General features: G+C 41.9%; 1 protein-coding gene across 1 annotated transcript in view; it reads left to right on the top strand.

Moving 5' to 3' along the window:
• Positions 1-18,342, top strand: part of IL1RAP (interleukin 1 receptor accessory protein) — a 155,392-nt gene that overhangs the window by 80,811 nt on the left and 56,239 nt on the right.

Below are 18,342 nucleotides of genomic sequence, written 5' to 3'. Positions count from 1 at the left end.
TCTGAATGGGGGTGATATTGGAACCATGGAAGATGAAAGCATAAAAAAAAGAATTGAAGAGGACCTAGGACAAAGCTGTCAGGGAGGAAATGAGATAATAAAGGGAGAGAAAGAATAATCAGAGAGATAGCAGGAAAACCAAGAAAAAGAGACCAGTGCTTGGAAGCCACAGGAAGAGAGAAGGTTGCTTCCATGTTGCAGAAGGACATGAAATTATGTCAACACATGAAATTCAGTGCCTCAAACACCTTTTCATCCTGGCTTTGTTAATGGCATTTGTGAGTTTTGAGGATTCCACTTTGACAGGGGTGTGCAGAGTGGCTAATGCTTGGGGGCGCAGGAAGAAAGGATGAGGTGAAGGGGAAGGAGACGGTGGTGGTGTGGGAAGGGGTAGGGGGAGTGAATGAGGATAAGCTTAGATTTCCTTGCTGGGAATGTTGATATCCCATTGTTTATGATATCAAATTCATCTTTTAAGGATTTGGGGTTGCTACTCTTGTTTTTGGCACCAGAAAAAGAAATATGACCTGAATTTACTTTTCCTGGCAAGGAGTACATTCTCTTGTCCGCTGCTAGGAGCATTCTGTATGTCACAACTAAGCTTAATCTTGGGATTTCTTAGGAAAAGCAACAAAACAAATTAAAACCAAAACCAAACCTCATAAACCCCTAACACTTTTGGGCTTGCATTTTAAATAGGGTGAATTCAAGGGTGTGCCTCCCTCATTAGACTTGGTAGCAGGAAGAGCTGGATGGAGAAAGAAAGAAGGGAAAGGTGTGGAGCTTCCAAATGACAGCTCAGTTAGCATGACCCCTTATTGCTTCTGAGCATATGATAAGGCATAAAGCAGCTTCCCCCTTCTGATAGACATGGAAATTTTGTCTCCCTGGGATTCTCGCATCAACTAGAGTCAATCACCAAGGCTATTATTAAGGAGACAAACACACTCATAGCTCCCCTGGATCCCCTGTCTTTAGCCTGCTGCGCCAACACCTTTGGCTCAAGAGAATGCCTGCGCACTGCCCTCCCACCTCTGGGCAGTTATGGCCCTATGTGCATGCTCAGGCACATTGGTGCTTTATGTGCCATGTGCTTGTGTCCATCCTCTCTCCTGGAATTTTCTCTTGCTCCAGTTTCAGCAACAAAAATAAAAATCAGAAGCTGCTGCCAGGCATCTATTACTGTCAGTATCCATGCATCAGTGAAAGCTCCTAATCCACAGCTGGGAAGGATTGGAGTCAGAGAAAGAGGATGAGGAAGGTGGGGATGAGGGTGAACAGAGAAAAAGGTTAGGGAACAGGTAACTCCCAGCAGAGGTGAAGGAAATGGACAACTGGATGATCCTGGGGGCAGGCTTTGGATTTGACAGCTAAGGCTTCTCTTGCCCCATTTGCAAGGGCCTTGATTAATAAAGTATGACACAGGGAGAAGTGAAGAAGCTCAATGAATAGAAAGCCAGGCCTAGAGGCTGAAGGTTCTGAGTGCCAATCTGACCTCTGATACTTCCTACCTGTGTGACCCTGTGCAAGTCTCTCAATTCCTATTCCCTAGCCTTTTCATGGTTCTGCCTTGGAACCAATACACAGTATTGATCCTAAATTGGAGGGTAAGAGTTAAAAAAAATAAAAATAAATAACAAAGTATGACATCGATACGGTCAAGCTATTCTTAATCTCTTCTGTGTAGATCAGCTATTTGGGAGGAGGAGAGAGAACACTCAGATAGAACCTACTATTTGACAGGGACTGTGCTAAGCCCTTTAGCAAATATTTTCTCATTTGATCATAACCCTCGTAGATGCTTTTACTATCTCCATTTTATAACTGAAGCAACTGAGGCAAAAAGAAGTTAGATGAATTGCCCAGGATCACATAGCTAGTAAGTGCCTGAGCCTGGATGTGAACTCAGGTCTTCCTGACTCCATATCCAACATTCTATCTCCTGGGCCAACTAACAGATGTTGGGAAGCTTCACCAAAGCTGGCTCTGATATAGGTTTTCTCTGCTCTTATAATCTATTGTTTAGAATAGAATTTACCAAATCCAAGACTTGGGAAGTAGTAGATACCTTAATATTGTCTGAAACTAACTTCCATCTCTCTCATCTTCTTTCTTTCCCTTTCTACCCATCTCACCTGGAGAATAGATATAAACCTCTTTATACTGTCACCTGAATCTAACACTCCTTCCTTCCTTCCTTCCTTCCTTCCTTCCTTCCTTCCTTCCTTCCTTCCTTCCTTCCTTCCTTCTTTCCTTTCTTCCTTCCTTCCTTCCTTCCTTCCTTCCTTCCTTCCTTCCTTCCTTCCTTCCTTCCTTCCTTCCTTCCTTCCTTCCTTCTTTCCTTTCTTCCTTCCTTCCTTCCTTCCTTCCTTCCTTCCTTCCTTCCTTCCTTCCTTCCTTCCTTCCTTCCTTCCTTCCTTCCTTCCTTCCTTCTTTCCTTCCTTCCTTCCTTCCTTCCTTCCTTCCTTCCTTCCTTCCTTCCTTCCTTCCTTCCTTCCTTCCTTCCTTCCTTCCTTCCTTCCTTCCTTCCTTCCTTCCTTCCTTCCTTCCTTCCTTCTTTCCTTTCTTCCTTCCTTCCTTCCTTCCTTCCTTCCTTCCTTCCTTCCTTCCTTCCTTCCTTCCTTCTTTCCTTCCTTCCTTCCTTCCTTCCTTCCTTCCTTCCTTCCTTCCTTCCTTCCTTCCTTCCTTCCTTCCTTCCTTCCTTCCTTCCTTCCTTCCTTCCTTCCTTCCTTCCTTCCTTCCTTCCTTCCTCCCTCCCTCCCTCCCTCCCTCCCTCCCTCCCTCCCTCCCTCCCTCCCTCCCTCCCTCCCTCCCTCCCTTCCTTCCTTCCTTCCTTCCTTCCTTCCTTCCTTCCTTCCTTCCTTCCTTCCTTCCTTCCTTCCTTCCTTCCTTCCTTCCTTCCTTCCTTCCTTCCTTCCTTCCTTCCTTCCTTCTTCCCTCTAACTCTCTCTCCTTCAATGCTTCATCAATATGATTTTCCTTGATCTCAGTCTTGAAGGGAAACCAGGACTCCTAGGAGTTGGGAGCTAGGAGTGAGTTTGTTTCAGATATGGGAAATAACCAGGGCGATAGTACAGAGCAAGTATTTGCCATATAATGAGCATTGTAATGGAGAGTCCCAGTAGGGGAGCAATAAGACTCCCTATGTAGGTGGGGTCCAAGTTGTGAAGGGCTTTGAATGCCAAAGAAAGTGCATGTATTTATTTGTTTCTCGGAACAGAGAGACATTTTAGGGAAATGAATTTGGCACCTGTGGGAAAGGTGAATCAGAGGGTATGACACTGAGCAGCCCCAAATAAGGCTATTGCAATAGTCTAGGCAAGGAATCATTTGAACCTGAATTGAAGAGCTACTGTGATGAATGGATAGATAAGGACTTATAAGAGACATGTTGTAAGGATTTGGAATCAGGTTGGGTACATGAGGTGAGTGAGATTGAGGAGTTAAGGAACACATCAACATTTCCAACCCAAGTGACTGGTTGAATGATAGTACACACGAAAACAATGGTAAAGTTTAGAAGTCATTTTGGTTTTAAAGGGAGAAATGGTTTCTATTTTGGACATGTAGAGGTTGAGATAATTGTGGGATATCCAGATTGTAACATCCAGTAAAAAAATGATGTTACAGGAATAGAGCTCAGGAGACTAGGAATAGATGTGTTGTTTGGGAGCCTCTGGCACAGAGATGATCATTGAACCAATGTGAGTTAATAGGGCAACATAGGAAGAGGTTAAAGGGAGAAGAAGCTGTTAGATTTTATAGGAAATTGCTGGTAACTTTGGGCGATGAGGTCAGGAGCCACTAAAGAAGAGTAACAAGGTAAAGAGAAGAGAATAAATGGAAGGACCAAGAGAATATTTTCCAAGGAGTTTGGCTGAGCAGGAAGAGAGGTATAAGATGATAATTCATGGGGATTAGAGGACTAAAGGAGGGTCTTCTGATGATGGGGGTTCTTTTAGGAGAAATGGAAGCATCTAATAGATAGTTTAGAGAAAGAGTAGGAATGATAGTGGCAACAATCTTCTGCAGAAGATGAGATTAGAGAGGATCAAGAGGCCATATAAAAGGAGTAATTTTGCTGAGAAAGACTTCATTATAAAAGGCAGGAATAAAGGAGAAAACAGATGGTGGTTTCATGGAATGATTTCATGAGATGAGATGGATAGGGTAACAAGAGATTCTGGTCAACTAGCTAGCTAATGTTGATAAAGTTAAAGGGGAGAGCCTTACGCTGGGATGGATGTGGAGAGGTATAGTTAGAATCTTCAGGAGAGAAGTAAAGGACTACTGTGGAGAATGGTGTTTTGAACTAATTTAGGAAGAATGAATGATTGCTTGAATGTAGGGAAGGCTCAGTTGAAATGAAATAGCATACTTCTATAGTGGATCCAGGTGAAAAACTTTTTTTTCCCAATTTCATTATACAGCATACGGGTAGGAATGCATAAGATGAATGATGGAAGCAATCTAAGGTTAAAGTTAAGAAAAATGAAAAGTTCAAGTGATTCAGCAAAGGGTCAAGATTTGAAAGGCCGGAAAAATCTGGAGAAGGAAGGAAGGAAGGAAGGAAGGAAGGAAGGAAGGAAGGAAGAAAGAAAGAAAGAAAGAAAGAAAGAAAGAAAGAAAGAAAGAAAGAAAGAAAGAAAGAAAGAAAGAAAGAAAGAAAGAAAGAAAGAAAGAAAGAAAGAAAGAGGAAGGAAGAAGCATCTATTAAGGTACTGTGCTAAGTACTTGAAATATTAAATATTAAGGTCTAATGGGGAAAGACAACCACCTCAAAAGGAAGATACAAATATGGGGAAGTAGGAGGTACCTGCATAGCAGTAAAGTGGTCCCAGTATAAGAAGTAGAGCCAGGAGAATAGAGAAAAAGTGAGCATGAATGGTTTACTCACTTCTTCAAGTGAAGGTTTTAGGAAGGGACTCATCAATTACAAAACAGTAGCCCAGTGGCAGAGGCATCTTCCAGGGTGAAGAGGCCTCTGAGACCTAGTAGAGAAATTCAGAGCATCGGAAGACGATCTGGGAAATAGAAAAATCAAGAGTGATGGGCTGACAAAATACTTTTAAGTGCAGAGATTACAAATTACATTAAGGACAAATAAAAGGTTTGATTCAGAGAAAATAATGATTATTTAAAAAACATTCTGAGTTCTTCCTCTAAGTGAATGCCAAGATTGAGAGTGTGTTCATTCCAGTATGTAGCTAAGATGAAAACCATATGTAGACCATGTTTTGTTTCTTTGTTTTTTTTTTTATCAAATGAGGCCATGAGAACTAAGCAAATTGAGCAACTGGGTGATTAGAATATTTGATGGAGCATCAGTATGTATGTTGAAGTCTCTTGGCATAAGCACAAGAATTTGGTTGGTTAGAGATACTGTGAACCAGGTGCTTAATCCTTTAAGAAAGGCAGGAAATGCCTAGCTCACTCCTGAATACTTTGCCTTTCTTGGTACCATCTCTAAGAATGACTACTCCTTCTCTCACACTTTGAGCCCATAGCCAGGAGGAGACACTGCTGTGTCTTTTACTTCCCTATGACCATTGTCAGAACCTCCCTCAAATTCCGCTTGTTAACAACCCTTCCCTTGAAATTTATTCCTCTTTGGCCAGATCCTTGTTGGCCAGAACCCCAGTAGGTTTCCATATCCCTCTCATTCCTTATAGTCATTTCAGAACCTGCTCAGTTTTCTTCTCCATCCTACCCTCTGACATTTTTCTTTTGCTCATGGAAAGCTCATTTTTGCTCATTTTTTTGCTCATTCTTCTTATGTCTTCTTCTTCCCCAGCAACTGAATTCATCCCTGGTTTCAGAATTACCAGATCTGACTCTGTAGAGGATCATGATGACAATGAGCCTATCCATCTTTACTTATTCCCTGTCCCCTGAAGTGTTACTTCATTACCTTCCTTTTCAGTTTGGACTCCATGATCAGCAGCTTCAGAAGTGGCATCCTTGCTTCTCTTGTCCTCTTGTATACTACTGTTCCCTTCCATCTCATCTGTCCCCATCATCAAACCTTTTGAACTTTTCTGAACCCCTTTCCCCTCTGATTTCTCTTCTTTTCATGAAATCCTCTTTTCCTTTTCAGTTTAAACCCCTGATTTTCTTCTTCCTTATCTGACTTTTTTTTAATGTTTCCTTTGCTGCCACCTTAAAAACCAAAGTGCCCTGGAGTCCTGTTCTTAGCCTTCTCCTGTTCTTTCTTTAAAATCTGTTTTGGCAATCTCATTTACTCCCATGCCTTTAACCTCTATTTGGATGATGCATCTCAAACCAATTTCTCTCTGCCTAACCTACCCCTCAGGTCCCAGAAATCCATGTTTTCATTTTAGACTCAAAAGGACAAACATTATACGGGTCAGTGCCTCCCCAGAGTAACCTAGGCTGCCTCAGGAAGTGATAGATTACCTGTTGCTAGAGATCTTCTAGCGAAGTCCACTTGTCTACTCCTTGTAGATGGTTGTTGAGTATTTGGCTCTGAGCTAGATGGGATGACCTCTAAGGGTCCTTCTGATGCTGAGATGTTACAATTCCAAAAAACAAATCAGGCTTCCCTCTTCTTCACAAGCTTCTGGGTAATTTCCTTTGAACTCTATTTTCATCCACTCCTTGCCTTGGCAGGCTTGCCTCAGCTCCACCCCTGAACCAGCATTTCCACTACATTGAAATTAAAGTATCTCGGTCAAGAGTCTTTGCTCAATGGTGGCTCATCCTTCAAGGGAAGCACTCATGACCTCAAGGAGGGTTTTTCTATGCCATTATTCTCTTTCGAGAACGCCAGCCAAGAGGCTGGGGTCTGATTTCTCTGAACATTGGGTTCAACCCCTCACACACTTTGGGCTCTGAATAAATATTATGTAATAATGGAAATGAAGAGGGTGGAGGCCAGCTCATGATTACACAAGGCTAGCAATTAGATCTTAGCATCTTAATCACTAGATAGACTTGAATGAATTCTTTAAACCAAAATAATTACTGCTTTCAATTTTCCCAGCAGCCCCTCCTGCCCTTTCCCTAACCCAGTTTATTTACTGTCCCAATGACCCCATGAAGAAAATCATTACCCTCCACAGCATGAGAATACTCATTATATGGCTTTGGAAGAAAATGATGGAGCTGTGGCATGGAGGCCGCTCTCCCTCAGTCCATTTCTGAGTCCACTTACCCCTGCTGCCTCCTTGATTATAGACCCCAGACATCCTCTCACTGACTACTGGACATTTTTATGGCTTTCATACTTCTCCCTATTCGGCATATTAGACGGAAGTCTACAACTGGGCTATCCTTGGCTGTATATATGGGATTCTTCCTATCTTATGGATTCTATTTGTCATGGGGCCACACCCAAAGCAAAGGTATCAGTGACTGGAACTCCTCATGGATACCAGACATGTGAGCTAACATATTATGTATATGTGTGTACATTTATATGTATACACACACATATATATTAAAACTAAATATTTATTGGTTCTAAGGCAGAAGAATGGTAAGGGCTAAGCAATGGGGGTTATTAAGTGACTTGCTTATAGTCACAAAGGTAGGAAGTGTCTGAGGCCAGATTTGAATCTAGGACCTCCTTTCTCTAAGCCTGGCTTTCAAACAACTGAGCCACATAGCTGCCCCCTAATTTGATCACTCATAATTTCTTGTGGTAGATCAATCACTGTCACTGAGAATCCTTAGAATGAAGTCCTCTCTAAGCTGGTCATCCTTTCCCTAATGGGACTATGGAATGTATTTTTTTTTATTAGAAGACTATACATCTACAACTGAAAGAGATATGAGAGGTCATCAAGACCATTTCACAGATGAGAAAATAGAGCCCCTTGGCCTGGGGCTCCCTTGGATAATTACTGTGATGTAGGGTCTATCCCAGTGACTTCCTTGGAACCACCAGAAGCATCAACAGAGAATGATACAGTCACTGGGACAGGGCAGGTGGAGCATTAGAAGTCCCATCTGAGAGGACAAAGGATGTGATGAGGCTTCCTGCTGGCACGGAGAAAGAAGATTGGTAAAATTCCCATGAAGAGGCTTTGGACCTTTGCAGAGCTCTGGAGATTGGTGTCTTAAACCATGGGTGAAAGACTTTTCCTTGAAGCTATTCTCTTTTAACCATTCACATCCCTCTTTGAGACTCTTTTCTATTGCCTGGATATAGTCAAAGCCTCCAGATTTGTTTCTCAGATTCCCTCTTTCCTTTTTCCAATTCCTCCTTCATACAGTTCCCAAAAGGATCATTTTAAGGCACAGCTCTACCCATGGCATCCCTCCTCTCCCAAAGAAACCAAAAATATACAGTGGAGCCCTATTGCCCTTAGACTCAATGATGTCCCTTTACAATGTGGGTATGGCATGTCTTTTGAGGCTCATTTCACTTTCGTCCCTTCTCATGCTCTACATCTTAGCAAAATCGAACTGCTACTTGTGCCTTTAATTGGATATACTATTTTCCTTTGCTACATAACCACACAAGTTGTATTTAATGCCCAGAAAGCATTCCTCTTATGTCTACAGCATAGAATTTTCCTGTTGGGCTCAGAGCAGGAACTACATTCTCCTTTAGGTGTTCCTTCCTGATCTCTTCAGGTAATGCTTTTCCATCTCAGTCTTTGTCTCTCTCTCTCTGTTGCTATCTCTGTGTCTCTGTGTTTGTGTCTGTCTATTTGTCTATCTGCCTCTCTTCCTCATCTTTCCCTGAAACTCTGAAGTAAGGGAATGTTTGCCATTTTTCCTTTGGATCACTAACACCTTCTACATGGCCTGGAATACAGTAGGTCCTTAATAAGTGCCTTAGGCGTTTAGTCATTGGTTGGATTAAATTAAGTTGGTCAAATGGAATGGATTGTAGAAAAGGTGAGTCATTGTGAGAATATATATATGTGTGTGTATCTACATGCACATATTTGAGTGTGTGTGTGTGTCTGCATCGTCCCCCACACATTTCCCTCCTTTTTATACCTTATCTTCCCCTACTTTCTCTGTGATCCTTCCTGTTTCTCATACATGACATTCCATCTGCCATCTCCGTCACGTTCATTGACTGTCCCCCCATGCCTAGAATCCTCTCCCTTTTCAGCTCCACCTCCTGACTTCTCTGGACTCCTTTTAGTCTCAGATAAAGTCTCCTCTTCTTTAAGAAGCCTTTTTTCATCCCCATAAACGGGAGTTCTTTCCTGCTACTGATTATCTCCAATTCATCCTGGCCATACCTTGTCTTCATATAATTGTCTGTCAGTTGTCTCCTTTAGACTGTGCACTCATTGAGAAGAGGGACTCTCTTCAGCCTTTCTTTCATTCCCAGCACTTATCACAGTGGCTGACATGGGAGTTTACTAAATGTTTGTTGACTACCTACACATGTGTCTACCTGAAGGTGTGGTCCTGAGGCCTTCTCTCTTCTCTCTACATCACCCTGGGTTGAATCATCTTGGTGTAGTCTGCTTCTAAAAGCTCTGTATCTGGCCAAAAGACACTTCACCAATAGAATCCTGCATTATAATTCCTGCTGGACATCTCCACCTGAATAGCTCCTTTAAGGAATACCAAAAGCAACAGAACCAAAAGGGAGCTCACTTTGTTTTCCCCCAAACTATTCCCTTCCTGAGATTTACCCATATCTCTTAAGGGCAGCACAATGGCAATCAGTTCTAGGTTCTAAACCCCCAACCTTGGAGTCATTGTGGACACTTCATTTTGCTCTCTCCTCTCTTGGCCCCACATTTAATCAGTTACCAAGACTTATCTACCTTCACAACTCCACTCTCCCTTGAATTCCATTATCTTTGCTTTATTGGGAGGGGATTGGTGTGGATTAGTAAATTACATTCGGAAAGGTAAGAAGCATTTACATAACACCTACTATGTGCTAGGTGCTAGGCAATGTGCTAAGTATTTTGCAATTATTATTTCACTGGATCTTAACAACCCTCCTGTGAAGTTCTTACTGTTAATATCCCCATTTTACAGTTGAGAAAATTTAGGCAAACAAATTAAATCACTTGCCTAAGGTCAGCTGGCTAGTAAATATGTGAAGCTGCATTTGAACTCAGTTCTTCCTGATTCCAGGCCAAGAACTCTATCTACTACACCACCTGCTGCCTCTAGAGGGTTACTCTTGATATCAATGTCATGGAATCACGTTCTTCCTCTGACACCTCCTGGTGATTTATCCTTAGGAAAGTCATATGATCTCTCAGTGAGGCAGGCAATTCTATTTTTTTTTTACCCATTTTGAATTTAATAATATCAATGAAGAGGTAATATTTTATATGATGAGTATAAAACAAACTATGGTTCTGTCATAATATAGATTTTACCATCAACTTTGGTGACTTGTATCTTTATCATGAGGTCTCTCTACTTTTATTTTCCTTTCCTTTTTTCTTCTTAGGATTCTAACAGTCTTTATTAAAACATAAATGTTAATATAACATAGTATACCAATGAAATACACAAATGATAAATACATAATCAAAAATATATATAAATGGAAATAAAAACTTTACTCCTGTTATCACCAACTTTATCATCAATACAAATATTCATTGTTTCATTTATTTATTTATTTATTTTTGCAATTCTTTTTAAAATTTATTTTATTTTATTTTTTGGTTACAATACTAACTTTATTTTCCTCCCTCCCCTCCAACCACCCTTCCTGCAGCTGACGCGCAATTTCATTGGGTATTATTGTGTTCTTGATCAGAACCCGGGCAGGCAATTCTGAAGAATCCAAACTTCAGGCTCCTTGCTTCTTTGCCTTGGTAGAGGGATTTTACAGATGGAGAATTCCTTACCCAGATGAAAAGAAGTTGGATGGGGGGAAGAGGTCTTTGTCTCTCTGTACACACACAACTCTGCACAATGTATAGTATATAAATAGGTGCATACATACATCTATATAGTGTATACTTTTCTAGCTTAAAATGGCATTGAGACTTTTAGGACACCATATGTGTGTTTTTCTTCCCAATTCATCTGGAAGCTGTGCACATACACACACATAGCATCCACATGTTTATATATAAGCACAAGGCTATGTGTGTCATATTATACTACATTCAATAATTTTATATGGTGTATATATTTCATTTCACAGAGTGTGTAATTTCCTTCACACACATGTATTTCTGCAGTAGACAATACATCAAAGTGTCATTGGCTTAGAACTGAAGAGACTCTCCAGGGTCATCTCATGGGATCCAACCTTTCACTTTGGGAGGGGAGGAAAGAGCCTCTGGCTCAAGTACTTGCCTGACATTCCAGACGGCCACGGTTGGTTTTGGTTGGTTTGGTTGGTAGGTTTTGTTCTGGTTTTGGTGGGGGAGGCTCTTGCTTCCAGATTTAATGTATTTCCTACTGTATCGCTCTGCCTTACTTATATACACATCAGGCTTCTTCCTATCATAATGGTTCTTAGTCTTCTTCCATAGAACGTTGAGGGATCCATAGATGGATGTTAGAGGATTCTTGAACATGGATAGAGCAGACAAAAATGACTTATTTATTTTCACCAACTGAATTCTAACAGAACTTGAATATTTTCTCAATTAGGAATGTAGATGACAAAGGAATTCAGGGAATTTACCAGACTGCCAAAAGGCTTTAGGAGGCAAAGAAGATTAAAATGTCCCACCTCCATCCTTGTAGGATGAGAGCAGGCGATGCTTGTTTCTTTTTGCCTGCCATCGAGTTGACACTTAATAAATATGTGTCAAATGCATGCTTTCTGAGAGCTCTTCTGGCTCCATTGTTTTCTGTGAGTCTAATCCTGGAGAGTATCCCTGCTGTTCTTTCAGATGAGGATGGAATTTACATTAAAAAAAATCTGCCCACACCATAGGCAACTGCTACGGAGATGAACTGTCACCACAGATAGTATTATATGGGCAATGACACATGAGCTGAAATGTTGGCCAAAACTTAGTCAACACCCCGTCTGACCTGATTGATTAGTCCTGGCTAGAAGTGGAGTCTCAGGAGAGTCCTAGAGCTGTGGTCTTGGACTGTGTCCCTCATTTAGCAATCCTAGAAACCAAATGGTCCTGCACAGCTTGAAGACATTCAGACTTCTCAGTCACAGATCAAGGGGTTGGAAGAGACCTAAGAATCCTTCCGACCCAATTTCTAGGGTTTCCTTTTAGTAAAATTCTCAATGAGCCCTCGTGTGAAGACCACGTGTGAAGAGAAACCTAATCAGGCAATCCATTTCACTGTTGGGAGTGTTAATTTGATCAGCATGACTTCATAGATGGACAGTTGGACTCAAAGCCAGCCAGGAAGACTTGGGTTCAAGTGCTGCCCCTGCTGGCTCTGTGATTCTAGAAAATGCAGTCTCTTTGCTTCAGTCTCAATTTCTTTATCCATAAAATGGGAAGGTTGGCCTAAATATTCTCTAAGGTCCTTTTCATTTCTGACTCTATTACCCTTTGACCTTTCAAAACTGCCTCAAAATAACTCCTAGAAGTGAGGCAAAGGGGAATAGATATATTTCCTTTGCCTTCAAAATAGCAATTGTTTCTTTCTAAGCCTGATACTTTCCCTCTTCTGGACAATGTTACCACCATGCAAGGATGGTCCGCTGTGTCATTTTACTAGAAGATAGGGAAAATGCCTCATTTTCCATTATTAGATCATCCAGGGAAACCATCTACTGAGTTTTTCAGTCAATCACTGTTGATGAGGAAAAAAAAAATATGATTTAGTTAGTTGATCATGAATGTGAATGAACTAATCTTTGGCTCTTTTCCATTTTCCCTCCTCACCTTTTTGTTAAGTTGACAAATTATGTTCAAAAATTACTGATTAAAATAAAGGCAACTAGGTGGTACAGTACATGCAGTATTAGGCCTAGAGAATACAGATATGTACTAACTGTGTGATCCTGGGTAAGTCATTTAACTTTTTTGTCTCAGTTTCCTCATCTGTAAAATGAGCTGGAGAAGGAATGGCAAATCACAATAGTATCTTTGTCAAGAAAACCCCAAATGGAGTTTTGAAGAGTTGGTCATGACTAAAAAATGACTGTAAAACAACAACAGATATTTAAAGCAATTTCCATTTACTTTTGCTAAACTATAAATTCTCCAGAGTTTAAACCATAAAGAATTCAATGATAAATGGAAATGTGCAAATCTGAGTGTAACAATTAAAAATTCCTGAGACACTGACTTCTGGGTATGATCAGGCTAGCATTATCTGACAAATGAATTGGTCAGTGATTTCTCTCATGATCAAAAACAAGGAAGATTTCTTATACAGATCCATAAATAGACATTTTTGGGAGCTTATTATTGAGACTCTTCCTTGGACATTCCAGGAACTCTCTAACTGGTGATAGCCAATGAGGTGATCCATTAAAAATCTCAACTCCACAGTCACTGAATGATAACTGTTAGTCAAATACTTAGTTCTATGCTCTCAAAATGGGGGGTGGGTGGAAATCTAGTTCTGCCCAATAAATATGGACTCCTGAAATTATTCTATTTTTTGTTTAAACCCTTACCTTCCATCTAAGAATCACTACTAAGTACTGGTTCCAAAGCAGAAGAACAGTAAGAGCTAAACGATAGGGGTTAAATGACTACCTGGTGTCACACAGCTAGGAAGTGTCTGAGACCAGATTTGAACCTGTGACTTTCTGTCTCTAGATTTGGTTCTTAATTTGCTGAGCCATCTAACTGCCCCTATAATTATTCTCTTTTTTTGAGTTTAAACATTTATTTATTTACTTAATTTAGAATTTTTTCCATGGATATATGATTCATATTCTTTCCCTCCCCTCCTCCCACCCCCTCCTGTAGTCAACAAGCAATTCCACTGGGTTTTACATGTATCACTGATCAAGACCTATTTACATATTATCAATATTTGCATTAGAGTGAGTGTTTAGAGTCTATGTCCCTAATCATGTCCCCATTGAACCGTGTGATCAAGCAAATGGTTTTCTTCTGTGTTTCTGCTCCCACAGTTCTTTCTCTGGTTGTGGTTAGCATCTTTCTCATAAGTCCCTCAGGATTGTCCTGGGTCATTGCATTGCTGCTGGTAGTGAAGTTAGTTACATTTGATCATGCTACAATGTATCCATCTCTGTGTTTATACTGTTCTCCCAGTTCTGCTCCTTTTGCTCTGCATCCATTTCTGGAGGTCTTTCTAGTTCACATGGAATCCCTCCAGTTTATCATTCCTTTTAGCACAATAATATTCTATGACCAAACAGATACCACAATTTGCTCACCCATCCCCCAATCAAAAGGAATTCCCTCACTTTCCAATTACCCTGTAATTATTCTTAATGAAGAACTGAAAACATTGATTTTGCTACATGTAGTTGTATCCGGCCTGAGATGGTTAGACAGAACTTCCTAATCTCTATCTTCTCTCTGCCTGCAGTAGAAGGTTCTCTAAGTGGGACATTTCTCTAAATTCCCTTGGAACAAAGGAATGAGGGACAAGTCTTGAGCCTCCATTCAGAGTTTTAGAAATAATCCCAAACTTTAAAACTCAATACTCTCATGAGGGGGAAACAACAACAACAACAACAACAACACCCAGATCACTGCAAGGCAAAGCCAATCCATAACGTTCTTCAGTATGTTTTGGCATCATCTGAAAGTTGAAAACAAATCCCTTTATTATAAGTTCCTGCTATGTACAATGCAGTTCTCCAGGGAAGTGACAGGGTCTAGAACCATGACTTAATTGGTGTCGAGAACTCTTAAGAATCACCTCCTTTCAATTCAGGTGGTCACCTTCTCTGAAACATATAATGTTAACAAGATATCTGTGCCCTGTGAAAAAGTATTGAGGACCCCTCCTCTATCTCCCACCACCCAGGAGATTGTGTTTATGTCTACTGTATCTTGATAGTTAGAATACTGGGAATCAAAAGATATTATCTACCCCTTGGAAAGGCCTCAGGAACTCACAAAGGTCTGCAGACTATGCTTAGAGAACTGTTGGCCTAGAGTTTCAAAATTCACATCTCAAGTATGTATGTGTCATCCAGGACTTCAAAGAAGGCCCTCATGTTTGCAGGCGAGTTCTCGATCTGCTATCCCATGGGCTAGGGAGAACAAAGCCAAAATGCTAGAGTAGCCCCTGCCCTGCAAAGGAATTGTTGGGTGATAGATTGAGCAGAACTTGCAGCAGAGATGAAGAGGAGGCTGCACTCTAAGCTGCAGAGGTTCCTAGAATGGGTAGAGAAGTCAATGGGTGAGCCAAAGTATTTTTTTTATATTACTGATGAATCACATTAAATTCTCCATTTATTAAGGACATAGACATGGTTGCTTCTTGTTTTTGTCTTCCTATCCCCAGTGAATCACACAACAGTAAGTATTTTATAAATGCTTATTTATGGAATCCTCTCGAAGTTCTCTTCTAGGGGCCATGGGGATGTGAAGACAAAAGAGACAACAGCAGAAAGCCACAGAGATAGAGTCAGAGAGACAGAGACAGGCACAGAGATGGAGAGAGAAATACAGAGGCAGAGAGTGCTTACATTGTGAGGGGGAAGATTTTACAATTTATTCCCAGGTAGTGTTGTTGTTCAGGTGTTTCACTGATGCCAACTCTTGTAGGGTTTTCTTGGCAAAGATACTGGAATGATTTGCCCTTTCCTTCTCCAGCCCATTTGACAGATAAGGAAACTGAGACAAACAGGATTACGTGACTTGCCCAGAGTCATACAAATAGTAGGTGTCTGAGGCTGGATTTGAACTCGTGAAGATGACTTCAGGTCCAACACTCTGTTTTGCCATCTCACTTCCCCATATCTACAGGTACCTAAATATAAAGACAAGGAAATCTACCGTTACCTAAATATAAAGACAAGGAACTTTCAAGAGAAGCAGGATACTAAGAGATAGAGGGATGGGGAAAGACTGAGGCACCTGATAGAGGTGGTCCCTGAGCTGGATGCTTCCAGGCCAGAAACATTCCATCTTTTCCTATTGCCACACAATTCAGCTGACTCCCAGTGCTGCCCCCACACTACCACCAAACCCAATCCCTGGATTTGGGGTAGGTTCAGTGGTTGTCCTGGCCTCAGTGGCCATTGGCACTGCCACCTGGATCAGCTTTCCATCTGTTATCTCCCACCCTTTCATTTCCCTCCACTGTAGAACCCAAAGGGACTTTGTTTTCACAGATGTAAAAGAGAATTTAATTGCTACCCAGGTTATAAGCATCAGAGCCAAAATCTGCATATAGGTCCTCCCTCTCAGGCTCCCAGTCATTTCCCTCCCCAGTTGTTTATCATTTCCCTAATTCATGAACTCCTCCCTACCCCCTACACACCATGCTCTCCCACCCCATCAGAACACTCAATGGAAAGAGCTGACAAGTTTCTGGCGAGGAGGGGAGGCCTGGCCTTGAATATCTGAGCAGTCCCTCTGGGAGGCGCCGCTTCCCTCCGCATTGCCCTTGCCTCTCTTGGCTTTGGGATTAGTTGCTAGGAAGGAGTCATTTGGTTAACCTCTCTGGCTGGGCTTCCGTGAATGTAAAATGGCCATGGAAGCCCCACTGGCTGCTGAGAGGTTCATTAGTTAAGATGTATGCCATGCTATGTAAATGCTAATTGCTGTTGCCACTGTGGGCTGGATTTATCAGTGACTCCAGTTGAAAAGCTCTGAATGCCTCCATTAGTCTTTGTGGCACGGCGCGGAGCTCTAACTTTTGGAACCAATTTGGCTGATGGAAACGATGGCTCCGTGTTCTCTTGGGTGGGGGGCCATGTCAAGGCTGTGCTGGGAACAGCGCTGCAGAAGCATATTAAACCAAGGAGTTGTTCTCGGCGCCCACCCACGACGGGCTGAATTCACGGAGCGATCCTCATAGACGAGTCTGTACGTCTGTTTGCGCGACAGCCACCTCCCCGCCTTGGCCGGGTGGTGAGTCACATCATGAATTCCTGCCTGTGGTCACACATTTTATTTTTTATTTATTCATTGAATAATCTAGAAGGCGCTGACAGAAGAGCCTCAGGTGGCCGCTGGAGAAGCCGTACAATTCACAGCACTAATTTCCAATGGACAAACGTGACAGCTAGGAATGTCCATGCAGTGCCACCATCCCTCCTTCCCCTTTATGAACACGAATGGGGGCTTCTTCAGTTCTCTCCATGGAAGAACCCGATAGAGGGAGGGAGACGGTTTACTGAGTCTTCCAGACACTTTGTGGGATAAGTCGCCGTAGTTCATGGAGAGTTTGAACCAATAGGACGGGGTTTAGTGAGCCCCTCTCCTGTCTTCAGAACATTGGAGAGGGGGAGCCAAAGCAGATGCAGCTTGCCATGGATGGACGTGCTGAATTTCATGGGGATGTGGGACTTCCTTCAAGTGGAATTTGCTCTTCCTTCTGGTCACCTGAGTCACACACTTCTATCATGGTCAACCAGAAGTTAATTCCTCTGCTCTTTCTCATCTAAAATGCCAGTCTTTAGAGGCCACACCTTTAGGTCCTCTGCTATCCATTGTCTTGAATCGGTGGCTCCTGTTTCATGGATGCTAGTCTTCCCTCCCCCTTTGGCACTGGGCTATCTGGCCTTCTGGGTCTTGCCAGATGCCTTGCTGCCCTGCACATTGGAGCCCCAGGTCTTATGGTCCATCCTGGAGTGGAAATCCCACCTCTCTTTGTTGTTTCTTCCTACTAGATGATGTCCTCATGCTGCTTGCCTATTTCTGCCTCCAACGATTAGCCCAAGATATGCCACTTTGCCTGTCATAAAGTATTTAGAAAATGGTTCTTCCTTCTTCATTTTCATCCCTTTTTTTTTCATCTATCTTTCTGACTAAATTGGCAATTCCTCAAAGGCAGAATTTCTTCCCCACAGCCCTGAAGTATCAAAGAAAACCCCTGAAAAAGGTGCCATGTTTTTGTGCACTAGATATTAGGGATGGAAGGATAGGAGATGGCTTCATCTCCACTTCTGAGGAACTGATGATGCTCCCTTGAAGGATGGTAAGAGGAAGGAATCATCACAGAGAAGGACAGATGGGGCCAGGATTTCAGACCTAGCCTTCTGGAAGTTGTGTCACACACACACAGAGGTCTGCGTGACCCTGGGCAAGTCACGCAACACATTTGCCTCAGTTTCCTCATCTGTAAAATGAGCTGGAGTAGGAAATGGCAAACCATTCCAATATTTTTGCCCCAATATCCTAAAACAGCCACGAATATTTGGACACAATTGAAATGTCTGAACAACAGTGCATGCATACATGTACATATACATACAAGCATGCATGTATTTTTGTATGGAGTCCCCAGACCTCCTTTTTCTGCCCATGCCTGGGCTTAGAGAAGCTTGGATTTTCGGGAGTCTTT

This window comes from Monodelphis domestica, chromosome 8 (genome assembly GCF_027887165.1).
Source record: "Monodelphis domestica isolate mMonDom1 chromosome 8, mMonDom1.pri, whole genome shotgun sequence".
Taxonomy (NCBI): domain Eukaryota; kingdom Metazoa; phylum Chordata; class Mammalia; order Didelphimorphia; family Didelphidae; genus Monodelphis; species Monodelphis domestica.
Note: the sequence above shows the minus strand (reverse complement) of the source record. Positions and strands in the feature narration are given on the sequence as shown.